The 5,367-nt window shown below is 43.9% G+C and overlaps 1 pseudogene; it reads right to left on the minus strand.

Annotated features, from left to right (window-relative positions):
- Positions 1–1,078: 1,078 nt before the first annotated feature.
- Positions 1,079–2,125, minus strand: LOC105514431 (annotated as a pseudogene).
- Positions 2,126–5,367: the final 3,242 nt, after the last annotated feature.

Genomic DNA, 5,367 nt, shown 5'->3' on the forward strand with positions numbered 1-5,367 from the left:
CGCCATGGTTCCACCATCACCTGATTTTCATTTGGACTTCTTTTACAGCTAAAGTAGGTATAAATGGCTAAACAGAGACCCCCAACACCCCCACCAGGAGGGACATGGCAGATTCTATAATGGTGCAGCCAGAAGGCTGTGGGCGTATAGGCAGCAAGTGGGGAGAAATAGAACCGACACCAGCCTCAATCAGAACTGACACAGGCCTCTGCTGATGTGCAAGAAAAAGCGGGAAAGGAGTGTCACAGATGCTCCTGAAGCATGTGAGCGTGATTTTGGATGGAGGCCTGCCGGCAGGGACCAACTTTGCCTAGCTGGCTGCTGCCAGTTCCTGTAAGGGGCATTTTTTCTGAGTAAATGGTGATTCCTCTTCCATGTAGCATTTGCTTGGATCATGATGCTAATTATAACTGGAAAGGGGTGTTTTGGGGAGTGTATTTAGGAAAGAAAGAAAGAAAATACTTAGAAAAAAACCTAGATTGCTCAAAGTTTCTGCCTCTTTTGTAGGAATAGTAAGTCAACTATGAGCAAACACTTTAATTCAACATTAAGAGGAAAAAACATACTTTGGAAAGCATACAGAAAAAAAAGTAGTTAATGTTGGATGGCTTGTAAAACGGAACCTCAGGGAGCCTAAACAAAAATGCATCTTTGGTCAACTTCTGCTTTTTTTTTGAGATGGAGTTTCGCTGTTGTCACCCAGGCTGGAGCACAGTGGTGCGATCTCAGGTCAATGCAACCTCTGCCTCCTGGGTTCAAGTGATTCTCTTGCCTCAGCCTCCCGAGTAGCTGGGATTACAGGTGCAAGGCACCATGCCTGGCTACTTTTTTGTGTTTTTAGTAGAGACAGGGTTTCATCACATTGGCCAGGCTGGTCTTGAACTCCTGACCTCAGGTGATCTGCCTGCTTCAGCCTCCGAAAGTGCTGGGATTACAGGCCTGAGCCACTGTGCCCAGCAACTTTTGCTTTTTTAAATTCCTAGTTTGACTTCACTTCCCAGTGCTCATGGAAATGACATCTGCTGTGAGAAGCGTGGAGTTGGAGGAGTCTCTGGGAGCATCAGAGGGTTGGGAAGTTTTATTCTGGCAGTTTCTTGATCTTCTCTTTCTCGGTCTCGCGTTTGTCTCTTGCTATCACCAAGGAGTGTGAGTAGCCCTTGGCGACCTGCTCTGAGAAAATGCTATCCAGAGTCTTCACCTCCTGGGCTGCAGTGGAAGACTTGGGCTTGTGGTCCCCGTAGCCCTGTTCCTCGAAGGTCGGCAACAGGCACCAGCTGATGGTACTCTCATTGGCGGCCACAGTGATGCTGCTCTTCCCACAAGCCAGGCTCTGGATTCTCCAGCCACAGAGGTCCTGCACTGCTTTCGGGTACACGGTAGATTCATGGGAGGTGCTGGTGCCCCCCCAGAGAAACAGACCACCCACTTCACTGATGGCAAAGGAGCAGGTGTAACCAGCATAGATCTGGGAAGCCCCACATCCAGAAAAGTCAAACAGCTGCACCAGACAGGGGACCATCTTCTCCTTCTGCTCTGCATGGCCCAAACTGCCATAGCCACCAGAGCCCCAGGAGAAGACTGGCTTCTGGGAGTCCAGAACCAGTGTGTCGTTAGCACCACAGGCCACGTTTTGCACAACCATATTTGGTACAGGCAGCATCTGTTCATTTTTGGTCTTCTTGATGAGGATGGCCACTTGCCGGGGCACCAGTTCGCAGTTGTATTCTATCTGCTGTGGCCAGGCAATGAACTTCCCATCCGAGTTGTGTCTCAGCTGACCATATTCAGGGCACCCAAAGGAACAGAGGTTTCCTTTGCAGTCTGTTATCGTACTGAATTCAGCCCCACAGGCCATTTTGGTAATTGGCTGGCCATTGTACATTATCTGCGTGGGGCTGTGGACAGGATCTGTCTGGTTGCCAAGGACCAGCTACCCCATCTTGTTCTCCCCAAACACAAACACGGAGCGGGTTTCTGTCCAGGCCAAGGTGTGGTTCCGCCCACATGCTGCAGACACGATCACTTTGTGGCTGAGACCCTCAAAGAGTCTGGGGGCTTTCACTCTCTTGGTGTCGCCATGTGCCAGCTGCCCCTTCTTTGAGGAATTTTTAAAAGCTGATCTCATAGAAATATAGTAGAATAGTGGTTACCAGAGGGTCACGGTGGGGTGGGGTAGGTAGGGAGGATGGGGAAATGAGGAGAGGTTAGTGAACGGGTACTAGTTTGAAGAAATAAGGTCTGGTGTCCTATTTTTGACTATATTTGACAATAGTGAATATTTCAAAATAATGAGAAGTTTTGAATGTTCTTATGACAAAGAAATGATAAATGTTTGAAGCGAAGGTAAGCCAGTTACCCTGATTTGATCATTTCACAATGCATACCTGTATTTAAAGATCACACTGTGTCCCATAAGTATGCAAAATTATAGGTCAAAAATAAAATAAAATGTAAGAAATCTCTGTCTTTGGAAATTACTATTTTTCTCTCTCTCTCTTTTTTTTTTTTTTTTTGAGATGAAGTCTTGCTGTGTCACCCAGGCTGGAGTACAGTGGCTTGATCTCGGCTCACTGCAACCTCTGCCTCCTGGGTTCAAGCGATTCTCCTGTTTCAGCCTCCTGAGTAGCTGGGATTACAGGTGCCTGCCACCATGCCCGGCTAATTTTTGTATTTTTACTAGAGACAGGTTTCCCCATGTTGGCCAGGCTGGTCTCAAACTCCTGACCTCAGGTATTCCACCTGCCTTGGCCTCCCAGAGTGCTGGGATTACAGGCATGAGCTAACACGCCCAGCCTGGAAATTACTATTTAAAGTTAGGAGTTATCTGTTTACTTATTTGTTGTCCCTGTTGTTTGACTTGTAGACTTTGGTACAGCCTGAAGTGTAAAATTCCTATTGTTAACTACATAAAATCCTGTTATTAATAAACAAACTCGAAAGAATACCAGAACAAACATTTCTTTATTATGAAGCCCTCTCTTTTTAAAAAGCATTCAGCAGAAACAAACAACATACTGTGTGCCAGAATATCAGCATCACTTCCAGAAAATTACTCCAAGTTTCACAGCAGTGTACTGGTTTCCACGGTTTTGGGGAATAGAAAAGCAGGGTAGTAGCTGTCATACCTGTATTCAGTTTCTTTCTTCCATTGTATCCTCCTTTTTTTTTTTTTTTGAGATTGCCCAAGGTGGAATGCAGTGGTACAATCTCCACCGCAACCTCTGCCTCTTTGATTCAAGCGATTCTCCTGCCTCAGCCTCCTGAGTAGCTGGGACTACAGGTGCACATCACCACGTCGGACTAGTTTTTTTTTTTTTTTTTTTATTAGAGACAGGGCTTCACCATATTGGCCAGGCTGGTCTCAAACTCCTGACCTCATGATCTGCCCACCTTGGCCTCCCAAAGTGCTGGGATTACAGGTGTGAGCCACTGGGCTCGGCCTATTGTATCCTCCTTTAATGAGTTTAAAGTGTCCCCTCAAAAGATATTGAAGTTCTAACCCCCGGTACTTGCGCATATGACTTCATTTGGAAAATAGGATCTTTGCCGATGATCAAGTTAAGATGAGGTCATTAGGGTGGGCCCTAATCTAATATGATTGAGTCCTTACAAAAAGGGGAAATTTTGTTACAGAAACTGACCCTTAGAGAGAGCAGACAATGTGAATACACAGGGATAAGGCCATCTATTTAATACCAGCCAATGAACACTTGAGGCTCCCAGAAACTAAGAACCCTTTCAGATAATCAAAATGCCAGTTTGTTTGTTTGTTTGTTTGTTTTAAGACAGAGTCTCACCCTGTCACCCAGGCTGGAGTGCAGTGGCATGATCTTGGCTCACTGCAACCTCCGCCTCCCAGGTCCAAGCGATTCTCGTGCCTCAGCCTCCTGAGTAGCCAGGATTACAGGTGTGTGCCACCACACCCAGGTAATTTCTTTTCTTGTATTTTTAATAGAGATGGGGTTTTGCCATGTTGGCCAGGCTGTTCTCAAACTCCTGGCCTCAAGGGATCCATCTGCCTCAACTTCCCAAAGTGCTGGGATTATGGGTGTGAACCACCATGCTTGACCAAAATGCCAGTTTTCTAAATGTATGTTTACTTTTTTGGTTTCCTGCATATATCCCAACATCCATATCTTTTACTTGCCCACTACATTCCCATTTCTCTTTAAATCAGGTTTTGATTTTCTGAAAGTCTGAATGTTGAATTCACTAGTGTCCTGGAATACACTGCAAATAATTCCTACTTGCATTTCACTGACACTATGTTGCCTTTCCCTGGGTAAGTTCTGCTTGCTTAAATTGTATATGTAAAGGTACCCTCAGCACTTTAGAGGACATATACAGTATGATTCAAAATATAATTACTTTTAGGAGAGTATGTAGAAGTACTCTGAACCATGGAGTACCATTAAATGGAAGTTTTTATTATAATTACCAATTTTACATGATACATGCAGTTATGTATGTGCTCTGATTCCTATCTCCTCCCTTACTGTGAAAGGGCTGGTTAATTGAGGAGAATGTGAAGGTTATTTCACCACAAAACGTTCTAACGCTCTAACTCAGAGTATTAACAATATTTATTCTGATTGTCAGTTTTGTCTTATGCATCCCTTTTCATTATCTGATTCACATCTCTCACAAGTGATGTTAGTGTAAATGGTTGAATATTTTCAGAGTACAGTAAATATAACAACATAGCACCTTAATCTCACAACAAGGTTATTTTTTCTGTCTTAATTTTATCCTATTTTATCCTTATATATTTCAGAATATGGATCAGCAGTCTTTTTTTTATTAATTTATTTTGAGACAGAGTCTTGCTGCTCTGTTGACCAGGCTGGAGTGCAGTGGCATGATTACAGCTTACAGCAGCCTCAACCTCCTGGGCTCAAGTGATCCTCCCATCTCAGCCTCCCTAGTAGTTGGGACTACAGGCATGAGCCACCACACCTGGCTAATTTTTACATTTTTGGTAGAGATGGGGTCTACTATGTTGCCCAATCTGGTCTCAAACTCCTGAGGTCAAGCAATCCTCTCACCTTGGCCTCCCAAGGTCCTGGGATTTCAGGCATGAGCATTACTTTCAGCCAGCTGCTTCTATACAATAGGCTTTGTTCTTATCGCGTTTTCTAATGTATTTTGTGCTATTTCCTACTGTTCTAAGACACAAAAGTAAAAAAAATACATATTTTCATACATTTACATATATATAATGTTTACATATATATTTGTTTTTGATATCTGGGTCCCGAGTTATACCTGAAGTTTTTGTTGTTGTTGTTGTTTTTTATTATACTTTAAGTTCTAGGGTACATGTGCATAACGTGCAGGTTTGTTACATATGTATACTTGTGCCATGTT

The sequence above is a fragment of the Colobus angolensis genome, unplaced genomic scaffold (assembly GCF_000951035.1).
Source record: "Colobus angolensis palliatus isolate OR3802 unplaced genomic scaffold, Cang.pa_1.0 Scaffold244, whole genome shotgun sequence".
NCBI classification, from domain to species: Eukaryota; Metazoa; Chordata; class Mammalia; order Primates; family Cercopithecidae; genus Colobus; species Colobus angolensis.